The sequence below is a fragment of the Salmo trutta genome, chromosome 31 (genome assembly GCF_901001165.1).
Source record: "Salmo trutta chromosome 31, fSalTru1.1, whole genome shotgun sequence".
Lineage (NCBI taxonomy): Eukaryota > Metazoa > Chordata > Actinopteri > Salmoniformes > Salmonidae > Salmo > Salmo trutta.
Genome location: NC_042987.1, coordinates 16,928,597 through 16,948,308, shown reverse-complemented (window position 1 = coordinate 16,948,308; position 19,712 = coordinate 16,928,597). Strand labels below are relative to the sequence as shown.

The 19,712-nt window shown below is 43.9% G+C and overlaps 1 pseudogene; it reads right to left on the bottom strand.

Annotated features, from left to right (window-relative positions):
• Positions 1–1,106: 1,106 nt before the first annotated feature.
• LOC115169184 (uncharacterized) overlaps positions 1,107–19,712 on the bottom strand; it is a 68,296-nt pseudogene continuing 49,690 nt past the window's right edge.

The window sequence follows — 19,712 nt, the reverse complement described above, 5'->3', positions numbered from 1 at the left end:
GCCCTCATCCTCTCCCTCATCATGACCAAGAGGCCTTTAGATAAATCCCTTCTCTTATCAATTGGGATCAACTGCCAGCCAGCCAAGTGCTCACAGAGACATGGTCTGGCCACTATTTACACCTTTTCCTCAAATCATCAACAGTTACTTAATAAAATCCACCCCCTCCACCCTCCCATAAGCTAGCCCCCTAATAGGATGAGCCTGTTACCAGTCACTTATTGTACAGTAAGGGAGATCGTTCAAAGTACCCCTAAACTGCAAAAGCCCCCTGTTTGTTCATGGCTTCTTTCCTATTTCCCTTATCCTCCTCCCCCTCCTCCTCCTCCTCTTCCCTTCGTTTCAGGTCGTATTTAAAATCTCGGAGGCCCTCTGATTGTGCGGTGGATTAATCTCCTGTGGCACATCTCCATCTGCGATCATACCGTACTCCCCCCTCTCTCCCCATCTCTCTCCCCTTCTCTGCATTTGCCTCCAGCTGGGACTACTGTCTGTCTGCCTAGCCCAACACTTTCCTTCTCAGCAACGTCCGATCACGCTGTGGACACACTGGGGAGAGGGAGGGAGGATGGGGGAGAGAGGGCAGGAGGAGGAACCGAGACAAGTCTCTATTAAATTTAGCAGGGCTGATTTGTGCCTCATTTTCACTTCAATTGCCCTTCCATCTCCACTGTGATCTGATTGATTCTAATAGTTGCCACAGCGGCCATGTTGGGGAGGATAACAGGCTTCTGCGCTACCATACCGGGATGGGAGAGGAGTTGTTAGTGTGACACCAGTGAGATTGTGAGTTGGGGGGATTTTTTTATGTAATTCCACTCTGTGGTGCTCATTGATAAACATGAGGGTTTGTTGCTGAGAGCTTGAGTCAGTCCACCGCTGTCTGCTCTTGTCTGTTTGATGTTTTGAACAAGGGATAATACACAAATTTATATAATTACATTTTATGTCATTTAGCAGAGCGATGTACAGTTCATCTTAAGATAGCTAGATGGGACAACCACATATCACAGGCATAGTAAGTACACTTTTCCTGAATAAAGTAGCTATCAGCAAAGTCAGAGCTAGAAGATGGGGGGATTTGTTTTTTTAGTTGAGGTGGGGTATTATTTAAGATGCTTTTTGAAGAGGTAGGGTTTCAGGTGCTTTCGGAAGATCGGCAGGGACTCTGCTGTTCTAGATTGAGGGGGAAGCTGGTTCCACCATTGGGGTGCCAGGATAGAGGAGTGCTTAGACTGGGCTGAGCAGGACCTGCTTTCCCATAGGCGTGGGGAGAGCCAAGAGACCAGAGGTGGCAAACGGAATGCTTGTGTTGCGGTGTAGGGTTTGCGCATAGCCTGAAGGTAGGGAGGGGCAGTTCCGCTTTCTGCTCCGTATGCAAGTACCATGGCATTGTAGTGGATGCGAGCATTGACTGGAAGCCAGCGGAGTGTGCGGAGGAGCGGGGTGACATAGGACAATTTGGGAAGGTTGAACACCAGACGGGCTGCAGCGTTCTGGATAAGTTGCAGGGGTTTGATCGCATAAGTGTTGAGCCCAGCCAACAGTGAGTTAAAATAGTCTAGATGGGAGATGACAAGTGCCTGGATTAGGACCTGTGCCGCTTCCTGTGTAATGTAGGGTCGTAATCTACGGATATTGTAGAGCATGAACCTGCAGGAGGTAGTCACTACATTGATGTTTGCAGAGAACAACATGGTCCAAGGTCATGCCGAAGTCTTTGCAATCTGGGAGGGCGACACTGTGGAGTTGTCAACCATGATGGAAAGGTCTTTGAGCGGACAGGCCTTCCCAGGGAGGAAGAGCAGCTTCGTCTTGTCGAGGTTGAGCTTGAGGTGCTGGGCCGAGATCCAAGCTGAGATATCTACGAGGCATGTAGAGATAAGTGTCACCACTTGGGTGTCAAGGGGGGGGGGGAAGGAGAAAAATAGTTGAGTGTCATCTGCATAGCAATTACAGGAGACCATGTGAGGATATGATGGAGCCGAGTGACTTGGTGTATAGATAGAAGAGGTGAGGGCCTAGAACCGAGCCCTGAGGGACACCAGTAGTGAAAGTAGGAGGTACAGACACAGATCCTCTTCACATCACCTGATAGGAGCGGCCTGCCAGGTAGGATGTTATCCAAGAGTGTGCAGAGCCTGAGACACCCAGCCCTGAGAGGGTGGAGCGGAGGATCTGATGGTTCTCTGTGTCGAAAGGCAGAGGATACATCTAGGAGGATGAAAACAGAGGAGAGAGAGTCCGCTTTGGTAGTGCGGAGAGCCTCCATGACACAGAGAACAATGTTATACCCCTGAAAGAGGGAAATATAGAAATAAATCACAACGAGATGTAGCTTCGGCTTCAAGTTACTTGGAATGAGTGAGCTGGGAAGCCCTGTGCACCCCTATAGGAATTCCTAGGTATAACCAATCAAACTCAGATCAGACATCAATAGAGCACACAGATCGTATAATCAACGTTGAGATAAATGAATAGCATATTACTTACTGGTACACATTATGATTCTGTATTATTAGTTTGTTATTATTAAGGCACTTTTAAGTCTATCACACACTCCCCTTCAAAAGTATTTATCGCCCCAATAACATCACCATTGACCTTAAGTGCTGTATGAAAATTGCATTCATGGAACTCTTTTGACATTTTTTGAATTGACATTCTTTGTATGGCTCTTTTGCCTTTGACCTTATATGGCTCTTTATACATTATTTTGTCTTATATGGCTCTAAACACATGAGCAGGAGCTCTATTTTTTCTCTCATCAATCAAGTCAAAAATCAAATCACTTGAACTTGATTTGTTACATGTGCCGAATACAACAAGTATTACCGTGAAATGCTTACTTACAAGCCCTTAACCAACAGTGCAGTTAAAGAAAGAGTTAAAAAATTATTTACCAAATAATACAAATAAAAAGTAACACAATAAAATAACAATAACGAGGCTGTATAAAGGGGGTACCGGAACCAAGTCAATGTGCGGGGTTACAGGTTAGTCAAGGTAATTTGTAAATGAAGGTAGGGGTGAAGTGACCATGCATAGATAATAAACAGCGAGTAGCAGCAGTGTACAAAACAAATGGAGGTGTCAATGTAAATAGCCTGGTGACCATTTGATTCATTATTCAGCAGTCTTATGGCTTGGGGGTAGAAGCTGTTAAGGAGCCTTTTGGTCCTCTGGTATCACTACCCTCTGTAGCGCCTTACGGTCAGATGCCGAGCAGTTGCCATACCAGTCGGTGATACAACCGGTCAGGATGTTCTTGATGGTGAAGCTGTAAAACTTTTTGAGAATCTGGGGGCCCATGACAAATATTTTCAGTCTCCTGAGGGGGAAAAAAGTGTTGGCGTGCCCTCTTAATGACTGTCTTGGTGTTTTTGGACCATAATAGTATGTAGTCGATGTGGACACCAAGGAACACCAAGGAACCCACTCCACTAAAGTCCATGAGCGTCATTGTTTCTGTACTTGGATATACTATAAGTCCATGAGCACTTTCACATTCTTTGCAGCACACTAAACAGTTTTTCAGTATTGGCCAGCGCTTGTCTTTTTTTCTTGATTGCATAGATATACTGCTGGTATTGGTATGGTTGAACAGGAGTTGTTCATGAGGCCGTTGCTTGTGTATTTGCTTAGTGCACAGGCTGGTTCTGGTACAGGACATTGTTTGTTGGTCCTGAATTGTAACAGGCTGGAGTTCCAAGGTTGTCATATGTGAAGGACTTTGCCAGTCTGCGTTCTCTCCCAGGCAACTGAGACTTTTGCTTTACTTCAAACGTTGCGGTCACTTTGAGCTGGTGACAGAGGGGAGCTGGAACTTCTTCATCCATGGGTAAGTCCACAGGTAAGTCCATTGTCTGTTCCACTTCGTTCTGAGTCTCTTTTGGCAGAGGCATTGGGTTGTTCAAAGGTGTGTCCTGTTTGGAGCCAACTGTGTGTTCTGCAGGTTCTACATCGGTGTTTTCACTTCTTTCTGGGTACGCCCAAGACCGTATTTAATTAATATCTGTAGTAGTCATCATCGTCGTTGTCCTAGTCCTGTTCGGGTTCTTCTAATTGTCTGTTGCTTTGGTTTGTGTGTGTTTGCTGTGTTTTAACTTCAAGGGGCGAGTGGCAACATGGTAAGAGTAGGTTGCGGGACTCGCCTGGACCATCCTTTTCCGAGTTCAGGTTTCATTTCATAGATTGGAATGTCTTCTCAAATCAAATCAAATGTTATTGGTCACACACACATGGTTAGCAGACGTTATTGTGAGTGTAGTGAAATGCATGTGCTTCTAGTTCCCGACAGTGCAGCAATATCTAAGAAGTAATCTAACAAGTCCACAACAACTATCTAATACACACAAATCTAAGTAAAGGGATGGACTAATATGTTCATGTAAATATATGGATGAGCAATGACCGATCGGCATAGGCAAGATGCAATAGATGGTATAAAGTATAGTATATACATACGTGATGAGTAATGCAAGATATGTAAACATCATTATTAAAGTGGCACTAATAAAGTGACTAGTGATCAAATCAAATCACATGTATTTATATAGCCCTTCTTAGATCAGCTGATATCTCAAAGTGCTGTAAAGAAACCCAGCCTAAAACCCCAAACAGCAAGCAATGCAGGTGTAGAAGCACGGTGGCTAGGAAAAACTCCCTAGAAAGGCCAAAACCTAGGAAGAAACCTAGAAAGAAACCAGGCTATGAGGGATCCATTGACAGAGTGGCCAATGATTTCAAGTCTGTATGTCGGCAGCAGCCTCTCTGTGTTAGTGATGGCTGTTTAACAGTCTGATGGCCTCGAGATAGAAGCTGTTTTTCAGTCTCTCGGTCCCAGCTTTGATGCACTTGTACTGACCTTGCCTTCTGGATGGTAGCGGGGTGAACAGGCAGTGGCTCGGGTGGTTGTTGTCATTGATTATCTTTTTGACCTTCCTGTGACATCGGGTACTGTTTGTGTCCTGGAGGGCAGGGTTGTTTGCCCCCGGTGATGCGTTGTGCAGACTGCACCACCCTCTGGAGAGCCCTGTGGTTGTGGGCAGTGCAGTTGCCCGACAGGATGCTCTTAATTGTGCATCTGTAAAAGTGACAAGCCAAATTTCTTCTGCCTCCTGAGGTTGAAGAGGCACTATTGCTCCTTCTTCACCACACTGTCTGTGTGGGTGCACTATTTCAGTTTATCCGTGATGTGTACGCTGAGGAACTTAAAACTTTCCACCTTCTCCACTGCTGTCCAGTCGATGTGGATAGAGACGTGCTCCCTCTGATGTTTCCTGAAGTCCACGATCATCTCCTTTGTTTTGTTGACGTTGAGTGAGAGGTTGTTTTCCGGACACCACACTCTGAGTGCCCTCGCCTCCTCCCCATAGGCTGTGTATGTTGTTGTTGGTAATCAAGGCTACTACTGTTGTGTAATCTGCAAACTTGATGATGGAGTTGGAGGTGTGCATGGCCATGCAGTCATGGGCGAACATGGAGTACCGGAGGGTGCTGAGGGGGGCAGCCCGACAAGAAGTCCAGGACAAATTGCACAGGGCGGGGTTGAGACCCAGGGCCTCAAGATTAATGATAAGCTTGGAGGGTACTATGGTGTTGAATGCTGAGCTGTAGTCAATGAACAGCATTCTTACATAGGTATTCCTTTTGTCCAAATGGGATAGCGCAGTGTGCAGTGTGATGGCGATTGCATCGTCTGTGGACCTATTGGGGCCGTATGCAAATTGCAGTGGGTCTAGGGTGACAGGTAAGGTGATATGATCCCTGACTAGTCTCTCAAAAATCTTCATGATGACAGAAGTGAGTGCTACGCGGCGATAGTCATTCAGTTCAGTTACCTTTGCCTTCTTGGATACAGGAACAACGGTGGCCATCTTGAAGCATGTGGTGACAGCAGACTGGGATAGGGAGAGATTGAATATGTCCGTAAACACATCAGCCATCTGGTCTGTGCCGGCAGCCTTGCGGTGGTTAAAACGTTTTAACGTCTTACGTTGGCCACGGAGAAGGAGAGCCCACAGTCCTTGGTAGCGGGCCGTGTTGGTGGCAGTGTTGTCATCAAAGTGGGTCAAAGAAAGTGTTTAGTTTGTCTGGAAGCAAGACGTCGGTGTCCGTGACTTGGTTGGTTTTCCTTTTTGGAGTCCATGATTGTCTGTAGACACTGAGTTGCCATCTCAGTTGTACTCCCACCTGGAGTATAACTGTGTGAATGTTGTCTTCCCAGTGATTACGAAGTTTGCCTCTACCTCCACGTGGTGTCATGTTTCTGATGAGGACATGGTCACCTGGTTGAAACAATGAGGTTCTGATTTTGCTGTCGTAGTTCTTTTTAGCCCTGTCTGCTGTCTTTTTAATGTTCTCCCTTGCAATTCCGTATATTTCCTGCATTCCTTGTTTACATTTCTTAGAGTACTATTAATGATTGCTGTTTCCTGACCTTGAGTTCAAGTTGAAGAGCATGTCAATGGGTAGTCTCGGTGATCGTCCATACAGGAGGTTCTGTATGGACTACTGGATAGAATCCTTTCACTTCACAGTGAGTACAGTTTACAGTGCCTTCGGATATTATCCAGACACCTTGACTTTTTCCACATTTTGTTACATTACAACCTTATTCTAAACTGGAGTAAATAAAAAATGTTCCTCAGCAATCTACACACAATACCCCATAATGACAAAGCAAAAACAGCTTTATAGAAATTTTTGCAAATGTATAAAAAAAAATGAAATTCATTATTTACATAAGTATTCAGACCCTTTGCTATGAGACTCGAAATGTAGCTCAGGTGCGTCCTGTTTCCATTGATCATCCTTGAGATGTTTCTACAACTTGATTGGAGTCCACCTGTGGTAAATCTAATTGATTGGACATGATTTGGAAAGGCACACACTTGTCTATATAAGGTCCCATAGTTGACAGTGAATGTCAAAGCAAAAACCAATCCATGAGGTCGAAGGAATTGTCAATAGAGCTCCGAGACAGGATTGTGTCGAGGCACAGATCTGGAGAAGAGTACCAAACCATTTCTACATCATTGAAGGTCCCCAAGAACACAGTGGCCTCCACCAGAGAAAGATGACGCGAAGAACATGGCTGACGATTTACATTCTCTCAACCAATTGTGCTATTTTGATAGTTGTTTTTGTGTTTTGTGTAACTTATTTTTTAACATATTTTGTACATAATGTTGCTGCTACCGTCTCTTATGACCGAAAATAACTTCTGCACATCAGAACCACGATTACTCACCGTGGACTGGAAGGAACTTTTTTCTTTAATGAGTCCGACGAGAAGGATATACCGCTTTCAGTGGAACAAGCCCAGATCCCCGTCATTTGCTTGAAGAAAAGACGCAGGAAAAGGTGCCGCAGATCCAGCTGCCTTCTGAGAATCCATAGGCGAACAAGTACTGCCACTGCCATCTGTTCTTCTTGCTAACGTGCAATCATTGGAAAATAAAATTGATGAACTACAATTAAGATTATCCTACCAACGGGACATTAAAAACTGTAATATCTTATGTTTCACCGAGACGTGGCTGAGTGACGATACGGATAATATAGAGCTGGTGGGATTTTCCATGCACCGGCAGAACAGAGAAGTTATGTCTGGTAAGGCGAGGGGTGAAGGTGTGTGTCTAATTGTCAATAATAGCTGGTGCGCAATGTCTAATATTAAAGAAGTCTCGTGGTACTGCTCGCATGAGGTAGAGTACCCTATGATAAGCTGTAGACCACCCTATCTACAAAGAGAGTTCTCATCTATATTATTCGTAGCCGTCTATTTACCACCACAGAAAGAAGCTGGCAATAAGACCGCTCTCAACCAACTCTATAAGGCCATAAGCGAAGAAGAAAATGCTCACCAGAAGTGGCGCTCCTAGAGGCCGGGGAGTTTAAAACCTCTAGCGTCCCACCTCGACAACAGCCAGTGAAATTGCAGGGCGCCAAATTCAAAACAACAGAAATCTCATAATTAAAATTCCTCAAACATGCAAGTATTATACACAATTTTAAAGATAAACTTCTTGTTAATCCAGCTACAGTGTCTGATTTCAAAAAGGCTTTACGGCGAAAGCACACCTTGCAATTATGTTAGGTCAGCACCTAGCCACAGAAAACCCTACAGCCATTTTCCAAAGAAGGAGAGGTGTCACAAAAGACAGAAATAGCATTAAAATTAAACACTAACCTTTGATGATCTTCACTGGATGGCACTCCCAGGACTCCATGTTAGACAATAAATGTGTGTTTTGTTCGATAAAGTTCATCTTTATGTCCAAAAACCTAATTTGAAATTGGTGCGTTATGTTCAGAAATGCATTGTCTCAAACAAACATCCGGTGAAAGTGCAGAGAGCCACATCAAATGACAGAAATACTCATCATAAACATTGATAAAAGATACAAGTGTTAAACATACAATTAAAGATAAAGTTCTCCTTAATGCAACCGCTGTGTCAGATTTCAAAAAAGTTTTACGATAAAAGCACACCATGCAATTATGTTAGGTCAGCGCCTAGCCACAGAAAACCATACAGCCATTTTCCAACCAAGGAGCGGTGTCACAAAACTCAGAAATAGCGTTATAAATATTCACTTACCTTTGATGATCTTCATCGGAATGCACTCCCAGGAATCCCAGTTCCAAAATAAATGTTTGTTTTGTTCGATAAAGTCCATCATTTATGTTATAATACCTCCTTTTTTGTTCGCGCGTTTAGTCCAGTATCCAAATGCACAATGCGCAGTGACTAAGTCCAGACGAAAAGTCAAAAAAGTTCCATTAACATTTGTAGAAACATGTCAAACGATGTATAGAATCAATCTTTAGGATGTTTTTATCATAAATCTTCAATAATATTCCAACCGGACAATTCCTTTGTCTTTAGAAATGAAAGGGAACGCAGCTCATGCTCATGGTCGCACTCGTGATTTAGCTCATGGCATTCTGCCAGACCCCTGATTCAAACAGCTCTTATTCTCTCCCCCTTCACAGAAGAAGCCTGAAACAACGTTCTAAAGACTGTTGACATCTAGTGGAAGCCTTAGGAAGTGCAATATGACCCCACAAACACTGTATATTGGATAGGCAATCAATTGTAAAACTACAAACCTCAGATTTCCCACTTCCTGGTTGGATTTTTTCTCAGGTTTTTGCCTGCCATATGAGTTCCGTTACGCCTACAGACATCATTCAAACAGTTTTAGAAACTTCAGAGTATTTTCTATCCAAATCTACTAATTATTTGCATATTCTGGCTTTTGGGCCTGAGTAGCAGGCAGTTTACTCTGGGCACCTTATTCATCCAAGCTACTCAATACTGCCCCCAGTCCCAAAGAAGTTAATGCAGACAAACTTAAATCAGTTTGACCAACTTTTTACCAGCATGTCACATGTGCAACCAGAGGGGGAAAAAATCCTAGACCACCTTTACTCCACACACAGAGATGCATACACAGCTCTCCCCCACCCTCAATTTGGCAAATCTGACCATAATTCCATTCTCCTGATTCCTGCTTACAAGCAAAAATTAAAGCAGGAAGCACCAGTGACTAGATCAATAAAAAAGTGGTCAGATGAAGCAGATGCTAAGCTACAAAACTGTTTTGCTAGCACAGACTAGATTATGTTCCGTACACCACATCTGTCATTGGCTTCATCAATAAGTGCATCTATGGCGTCGTCCCCACTGTGACCGTACGTACATACCACAACCAGAAGTAATGGATTACAGGCAGCATCCACACTGAGCTAACGGCTAGAACTGCCACTTTCATGGAGCGGGACTCTAACCCTGAAGCTTATAAGAAATCCCGCAATACCCTCTGATGAACCAGGCAAAGCATCAATGCAGGACTAAGATCGAGTTGTACTACACCGGCTCTGATGCTCGTCGGATGTGGCAGGGCCTGCAAAGCATTACAGACTACAAAGGGAAGCACAGCCGAGAGCTGGCCAGTGACAAAAGCCTAACGGACGAGATAAACTACTTCTATGCTCGCTTCGAGGCAAATAACACTGAAACATGCATGAGAGCACCAGATGCATGAGAGCACCATCACGCTCTCCGCAGCCAATGTGAGTAAGACCTTTAGACAGTTCAATATTCACAAGGCCGCAGGGCCAGACAGATTACCAGGACATGTACTGTGAGCATGCGCTGACCAACTAGCAAGTGTCTTCACTGACATTTTCAACCTCTCCCTGTCTCAGTCTGGAATACCAACATGTTTTAAGCAGACCACCATAGTCCTGTGCCCAAGAACACTAAGATAACCTGTCTAAATGACTACCGACCCGTAGCACACATCTGTAGCCACGAGTGCTTTGAAAGGCTGGTCATGGCTCACATCAACACCATCATTCCAGAAACCATAGACCCACTCCAATTTGCATACCACCCCAACAGATCCACAGATGATGCAGTCTCTATTGCACTCCACACTACCCTTTCCCACATGGACTAAATAAACACCTATGTGAGAATGCTATTCATTGACTACAGCTCAGTGTTCAACACCATAGTGCCCTCAAAGCTCATCAATAAGCTAAGGATCCTGGGACAAAACACCTCCCTCTGCAACTGGATCCTGGACTTCCTGACGGGCCGCCCTCAGGTGGTAAGGGTAGGTAACAACACATCCGCCACGTCGATCCTCAACACAGGTGCACCTCAGGGGTGTGCTCAGCCCCCTCCTGTACTCCCTGTTCACTCATGACTGCACGGCCAGGCACAACTCCATCACCATCATTAATTTGCCAATGACTTAACAGTGATCATCGACAACAACGAGATAGCCTATAGGGAGGAGGTCAGAGACCTGGCCGTGTGATGCCAGGACAACAACCTCTCCCATAACGTGATCAATACAAAGGAGATGATTGTGGACTACAGGAAAAAGAGGACCGAGCACGCACCCCATTCTCATCAAAGGGGCTGTAGTGGAGCAGGTTGAGATCTTCAAGTTCCTTGGTGTCCACATCATCAACAAATGAACATGGTCCAAGCACACCGTGACAGTCGTGAAGAGGGCACGACAAAACCTATTCTCCCTCAGGAGACTGAAAAGATTTGGCATGGGTCCCCAGAACCTCAAAAAGTTCTACAGCTGCACCATCGAGAGCTTTCTGAACGGATGCATCACCACCTGGTATGACAACTGCTCGGCATCTGACCGTAAGGCACTACAGAGGGTACTGTGTACATACAGCCCATTACATCATTGGGGCCAAGCTTCCTGCCATCCAGGACCTATAAAATAGGCGTGTCGGAGGAAAGCCCATAAAATAGTCAGAGACTGCAGTCACCCAAGTCATAGAAAGTTTTCTCTGCTACCGCACTGCAAGCAGAACCGGAGCGCCAAGTCTAGGACCAAAAGGCTCCTCAACAGCTTCTACCCCGAAGCCATAAGACTGCTGAACAATTTTAAAATTGCCACCGGACTATTACATTGACACCCCCCCCCCCTTCCCCCCAATCCCTTTTGTACACTGCTGAACAACTCGCTGTTTAATATCTATGCATGGTCACTTCACCCCTACCTACATGTACAAATTCCCTCAATTAACCTGAGTCCCCGCACATTGACCGGTACCCCCTGTATATAGCCTTGTTATTGTTATTTTATTCTGTTACTTTTTTTTTTACTTTAGTCTTTTTGGTAAATATTTTCTTAACTCTTCTTGAACAGCACTGTTGGTTAAGGGCTTGTAAGTAAGCATTTCACGGAAAGGTCTACACAAGTATTCAGCGCATGAGACAAATACAGTTTGATTTGATTTGATCATTCTTAAATGGAAGCAGTTTGGAACCACTAAGACTCTTCCTAGAGCTGGCCACCCGGCCAAACTGAGCAATCGGGGGAGAAGGAACTTGGTCAGGGAGGTGACCAAGAACCCGATGGTCACTCTGACAGAGCTCCAGAGTTCCTCTGTGGAGATGGGAGAACCTTCCAGAAGGACAACCATCTCGGCAGCACTCCACCAATCAGACCTTTATTGTAGAGTGGCCAGACGGAAGCCACTCCTCAGTAAAACACATAGGACAGCCCGCTTGAAGTTTGCCAAAAGGCACCTAAAGACTCTCAGACCATGATAAACAAGATTCTCTGATCTGATGAAAGCAAGATTGAACTCTTTGGCCTGAATGCCAAGCATCATGTCTGGAGGAAACCTGGCACCATCCCTCCGGTGAAGCATGGTGGTGGCAGCATCATGCTGTGGGGATGTTTTTCAGCGGTAGGGACTGGGAGACTAGTCAGGATCGAGGCAAAGATGAACGGAACAAAGTACAAAGAGATCCTTGATGAAAACCTTCTACATAGAGCTCAGGACCTCAGACTGGGGTGAAGGTTCACCTTCCATCAGGACAGCAACCCTAAGCACACAGCCAAGACAATACAGTAGTGGCTTTGGGACAAGTCTCTGAATGTCCTTGACTGGCCCACCAGAGCCCGGACTTGAAACCGATCAAACATCTCTGGAGAGACCTGAAAATAGCTGTGCAGCAATGCTCCCCATCCAACCTGACAGAACTTGAGAGGATCTGCAGAAAGGAATGGGAGAAGCTCCCCAAATACAGGGGTGCCAAGCTTGTAGTGTCATACCCAAGAAGAGTTGAGACTGTAATCAGTTCCAAAGGTGCTTACAAAAGTACTGAGTAAAGGGTCTGAATACTTATGTAAATGTGATATTTCAGTCCTTTTTATATATATATATACACTACCGGTCAAACGTTTTAGAAGGCCTACTCATTTAAGGGTTTTTCTTCATTTGCACTAATTTCTACATTGTGAAGACATAAACAGACTGAAATATCACATATGGAATCATGAAATAACCAAAAAAGTTTTGAACAAATCAAAATATATTTTATATATGAGATTTTTCAAAGTAGCCACCCTTTGCCTTGATAACAGCTTTGCACACTCTTGGTATTCTCTCAACCAGCTTCACCTGGAATGATTTTCCAACAGTCTTGAAGGAGTTCCCACATATGCTGAGAACTTGTTGGCTGCTTTTCCTTCATTCTGCGGTTCGACTCATCCCAAACCATCTCAATTTGTTTGAGGTCAGGGGATTGTGGAGGCCAGGTCATCTGATGCAGCACTTCATCACTCTTCTTCTTGGTCAAATAGCCCTTACACAGCCTAGAGGTGTGTTGGGTCATTGTCCTGTTGAAAAACAAATGATAGTCCCGCTAAGCACAAACCAGATGGGATGGCGTATCGCTGCAGAATGCTGTTGTAGCCCTGCTGGTTAAGTGTGCCTTGATTTCTAAATAAATCACAGACAGTGTAACCACCAAAGCACCCCCAAATCATAACACCTCCTCCTCCATGCTTTACTGTGGGAAATACACATGCGGAGATCATCTCACAAAAACACGAGGTTGGATTCAAAAATCTCCAATTTGGACTCCAGACCAAAGGACACATTTCTAACGGTCTAATGTCCATTGCTCGCGTTTCTTGGCCTAAGCAAGTCTTTTCTTCTTATTGGTGTCCTTTAGTCCTTTAGTTTGCAGCAATTTGACCATGAAGGCCAGATTCATGCAGTCTCCTCTGAACAGTTGATGTTGAGATGTGTCTGTTACTTGAACTCTGTGAAGCATTTTATCCTCTGCAGTAGAGGTAGCTTTGGGTCTTCCATTCCTGTGGCGGTCCTCATGAGAGCCAGTTTCATCATAGCGCTTGATGGTTTTTGCGACTGCACTTGAAACTTTCAAATTTCTTGACATTATCCGTATTGACTGACCTTCATGTCTTAAAGTAATGATGGACTGTCGTTTCTCTTGGCTTGATTGAGCTATTCTTGCCATAATATGGACTTGGTCTTTTACCGAATAGGGCTCTCTTCTGCTGTATTACCCCCCCCCCCCCCCCCCCCACCCCCACCTTCTCACAACACAACTGATTGGCTCAAACGCATTAAGAAGGAAAGAAATTCCACAAATTAACTTTTAAGAAGGCACACCTGTTGATTGAAATTAATTCCAGGTGACTACCTCATGAAGCTGGTTAAGAGAATGCCAAGAGTGTGCAAAGATGTCATCAAGGCAAAGGATGGCTAGAATCGCATATGTAAAATTGATTTTGATTTGTTTAACACTTTTGTGGTTACTACATGATTCCATATGTGTTATGTCCTACTTTTGATGGCTTCACTATTATTCTACAAAGTAGAAAAAAGTAAAAATAAAGAAAAACCCTTGAAAGAGTAGGTGTTCTAAAAATTTTGCCCAGTTGTGTATATATATTTTTTACTTCTAAAAAAACTGTTTTTGCTTTGTCATTATGGGGTACTGTGTGTAGATTGATGAGGGGAAAAAATGATTTATTCAATTAAAGAATAAGGCTGTAATGTAACAGAATGTGAAAAAAGTAAATGGGTCTGAATACTTTCCGATTGCTCTGTATACGCATACAGCAGCTTGTTCAGTTACTCCTTCCAGTTTGTTTTCTGTCTGTCTGTGAGTGTCTTGAGCATCTGTAATAACATTCTATTAATGCGCTCAACCTCTCCATTCCTCTGTGGATGGTGGGGAGTTGTCCTGTTGTTGCTTATACATAGTGGAGACCAGGATATGTTGGAGCCTTGTTGTGCGTCGACGGCCAGTGCAGTTGCTTCAAATGAGTCTGATGTCAACTCCTCTGAACATTCTCTCATCAGTATTACCATGTCTATTGGCATTCTGGACAAACTGTTCGTGTCAACGTTCTCTTTGCATGGACGACATCTGATAGTGAAATGGAAATTGGCGAGTTCTGCAATCCATCTGCACCCTGTTGCGTTCAGCTTGGCAGTCGACAAGACGTAGGTAAGGGATTGTTGTCACTGTACACTGTGAAGGTCAATGCATACTGTAGTATAAGTAGTCGCTGAACTTTACTGTGATTGACCAGTACAGGAATAGAACCTCAAATTTTCCTGAGTGGAGAATGTAGTTTTTCTCTGGTGCATTCAAGGTTCGAGACGCATAGACTATCACACACAGTGATCCATCTTGTTTTGATACAGCACAGCTCCTAAACCTTTGTTTTATGTGTCTGTGTGAGGGATAAACTGCTCTGAGAAGTCTGGGAAACCGAGTACAAGAGGCTGTACCAAATGGTCTATCAGCTGCTCCATTATCTGTTGATGCTTATCAGCCCACGTGATTGATTTGTGAGAGGGCACTCCCTCCTGTGTCTGCCATTTCTTTGCTTTGTTGTGTGTTCCTGTAACTTCTTCACGGGGCCCTGTGAGAAGGTCGTAGAGCGGGGTAGCAATGTGTGAGAAATCTTTGATGTATTGCCTATAGTAGCTTAGCAACCCCATGATTTCTCTGAGCTCTCCTACTGTACTTGGTTTTTTGTTCTTCAGAGCTCTGACTGCTGCAGTATCAGCTGGATCCATTTTGCTTCCCTCAGCAGACACTATTCTCCCTAAATAGCGGACTTCCACTTTGAAAAACTCACACTTGCTGGGCTTCAGCTTTTTCCCATATTCTCTTAGTCTCTGTAGTACTTTTCTAAAATAGTTGACATGGATCTCAAAGTTCTTGCTGAAGACGAGGGTGTTGTCCAGATACGGAACACAGATCTCATCTCTCAAGCCATCCAAACATTCCTCCATTAAGTGCTGGAAGGCTGCTGGTGCATCCATGAGTCCATACTGAAAACAAACCCACTCATACAGGCTCGATGGGGTCACAAAGGCTGCTTTCCTTTGCCATGAACCCCTAGTGATATGCTTGTCCCTGATCCAAGGGTGAAAACCAGGAATTTTCTCCAAGGTTGTCCATGATATCCTGTACTCTGGGTATTGGCTGGCGGTCAGGGTGAGTCTTCCTGTTCAGCTCCCTGTAGTCTATGCACAGTCGTAATCTGCCGTCCCTTTTCCTTACACATATGACTGGAGAAAAGTAAGGAGAGCTGGACTTTTCCACCCAGCCCTGTGCTATCAGGTCATGCACATAGCCTTTCATCTCCTTGTATCATGGTGGGTTTGTGCAACAGGATCACTCTCTTTTAATGAAATGCTCAGATTCAGATGCTCAATGCAGCCAATGTCTGATTTGGAAAATGAGCTTGATTCCTCTCTCAACAGTTGGTGAACGAATTGTTGCTGCTGTGTCTTGAGGTGGCTCAGATCAACAGGAGGATCGTATAAGTCTTCAGTATTTTCACTCTGTCTGAACTCTATTGACAGCAACGGGGGTGTTGATGGCAGGATACACTGACTTTATTTCCTGCACAGTGCCAATTACAGTTCACCCTGTTAACATGATGTCATGGTCTGTGACGTTCTGAACATCAATGATGACATGTGGTGGCAGGATACATTGGTGGAAGGATGACATGTGGAGAGTCATCTTTTCTCAGCTTTACTAGAGTCTCATAGAACTAAAGCCCACTGAGGGTTTACAACAGGCTCAAAGATCAGTGTGGTGTCCGGTGCGTTTAGGTATGTTGATCTTCTCTTTTGTAGTTTTCACCCGGTGCTCGTATGACTGTTCAGCAGTCACTAGCTCTATGAAAACCTGGCCATTGTTTTTCTTTAGGCTAGGAAAGGCCATTCTCACTGTCTCATTTAACTGCTCTGTGTATGTGCCTCATGGCTGTACATTGCTGTTGACGATTTGCTCAATCACATTAATGCCAATAATTGGATGAGATAGCCCTTCATCTCAAGCACTGGGATGACTAGTTATTTAACCTCCCTGGGCAAGGTGGGATGTTTGCGTCCCACCCTAGTCAACAGCCAGTGGAATCGCGTGGCGTGAAAGACAAATACCTCAAAAATGCTATAACTTCAATTTCTCAAACATATGACTATTTTACACCATTTTAAAGACAAGACTCTCGTTAATCTAACCACATTGTTCGATTTCAAAAAGGCTTTACAGCGAAAGCAAAACATTAGATTATGTCAGGAGAGTACCCTGCCAAAAATAATCACACAGCCATTTTCAAAGCAAGCATATATGTCACAAAAACCAAAACCCCAACTAAATGCAGCACTAACCTTTGATGATCTTCATCAGATGACACTCCTAGGACATTATGTTATACAATACATGCATGTTTTGTTCAATCAAGTTCATATTTATATCAAAAACCAGCTTTTTACATTAGCATATGATGTTCAGAACTAGCATACCCACCCAAAACTTCCAGTGAATTTACTAAATTACTCATGATAAACGTTCACAAAAAACATAACAATTATTTTAATAATTATAGATACAGAACTCCTTTATGCAATCGCGGTGTCAGATTTTAAAATAGCTTTTCGGCGAAAGCACATTTTGCAATATTCTGAGTACATAGCTCGGCCATCACGGCTAGCTATTTTGACACCCACCAAGTTTGGGACTCACTAAACTCAGAATTACTATTAAAAAAATTGGATTACCTTTGCTGTTCTTCGTCAGAATGCACTCCCAGGACTTCTACTTAAACAACAAATGTTGTAGCTCCGTTTTGTTTGTGCGTTCAGGTCACTTTCCGAAGGGTGACGCGCAAGCGCATTTCGTGACAAAAAAATTCAAAATATTCCATTACCGTACTTAGAAGCATGTCAAACGCTGTTTAAAATAAATTTTTATGCTATTTTTCTCATAAAATAGTGATAATATTCCAACCGGGCAACGTTGTATTCATTCAAAGGCTGAAAGAAAAAAATTGAGAATTCTCGTGAATTCTCGCGCATCTCCAGTGTCACTGTTCCCAGGCTGACCACTCACAAACTCTCCTGCTGTTCTTCGCCCAGAGACAGCAGACACCCCATTCTACTTTCTGGCGGCTTTAGAGAGACAATGGGAGCCTTAGAAAGTGTCACATTACAGCACAGATGCTGTATTTTTGATAGAGATGCAACAGAAGGACAACAAATTGTCAGACAGGGCGCTTCCTGTATGGAATCTTCTCAGGTTTTGGCCTTCCATATGAGTTCTGTTATACTCACAGACACCATTCAAACCGTTTTAGAAACTTTAGAGTGTTTTCTATCGAAATCTACTAATTATATGCATATTCTCGTTTCTGGGCAAGAGTAGTAACCAGTTTAAATCGGGTACGTTTTTTATCCGGATGTGCAAATACTGCTCCCTAGCCCCAACAGGTTTTAATGTCAGTTGCCTCTGAGGCCAGTTTGAAAGTCACTTCTATCCCACCTACATAAGGCATGTTCATTCAATTGGCAGCTACTACAGTATCTGTAGTGAGTTAGGTGAGTCAATTATATCTCCAACATTTTTCAGGTAAGTTTTCATCTTTCCACAGTTCATCAATGATACACACCGTAGAGCCAGTGTCCCACAAGGCTTGAGTTCTCTGACCCTATAGACAGCATTCAACAAAACACTGTTTTCCTACTAAGGCAGTTACAGTAGAGGCTGGTTTACCTCAGCAGAAGTCTTCTTTGTTACATTCGTCTTCATACAGGAGTACGGTCTCTATGTGCAGTATTTTCGGTGTTCAGCCCAGTGTTCCTTTTAATATTCTCTCGAACAGTATAGTGTTTTCTTACAGGACGAGCACTGTTCCTGTCCATGGCCCTTTTGTCTCATTCCACAGGTTGTACAGTGTTGGGACGTCTGTGTGAATGGTTACTCTCTGTCCCACCGGGGCAACCTGTCATCGTTTAAAGGAACCTCTCTCGTTGGCCTTGTTCATCTGAACCAGCAGCCTGCCAGGAAGTAGTCGCTGCTGCCACATCTGTGGCAGTGCTGGCAGCACTCCTCCGGTCCGCTGTGTTGACTGTGGAAGCACCTTCTCATACGGGCATGGTTTGCGGGTGCACCGTATCGCTGTGGTGCATATCTCTGCTGGAACTGGGTTACTTCTCTCACCTGTGGTTCAAATCGCTGTTGATTGCACTGGATGCTTTCTCTCATCCATCCTAGGCCACGAGTTGGCCAGTGCTGCTGCGGTGGGACTTGTGCTTGATAATGCGTTGTCATGTTATCCTGTTCTCTGCTTGGCGGTGGGGAATATTGCTGCGGTATAAACACAGGGTGTTGAATGGATTCTCTGATTTGTGAGGCTTCAGCACTCAAGTTCTTTAAGAACATCATGTCAGACCTCAGTTCTTTTAGCTATGATACCAGTTCAGGGGAAGTATTGGTGTGTTCTGCTGGGGCAGGCATTTCTTTTCAAGAGGGGCCTCATCAGTCTGAGCTGATTGGATAGTGCCGGGCCAATGTGGCATAGTCATTTCTCTTTTGTTCTGTTTCTCTGTCTCGCTCAAGTGTTATGGAAAGAAAAGAAAGAACAGATACAGGTTTATATTTGTTGAAGTCAGATGAGTTGAGTGTTCGTTTCTTGAGGAGGAGAGCAGCTCAGGCATTTTATACAAGTGATTAAACTAATCATGTAAATGTAATTAACTAGGAAGTCTGAGCACCACAGAAAGTCTTCAAATTACAAAGTTCTAATTTTCCGAATATAATATCTGATCAATTAGTCTTCTATAAATGAATTATTCTTGACCTCACGTCAGTCTCATTCCAAACATCGTAAATTGTTGGTTATCTGCACGAACCCATCCTAAACTATGAATCATCCATACACCAATTGGCTTAATCATTTATTTACTAACTAACTAAATAATCACAGAAATGCATAAACAAACAAACAGTAGATATTGGTTACTAACAATGAAAGGGAAGATTCCCTAGTGGGCTAAACTGATATGACGGCTTGGTGGACAAAGGGAAG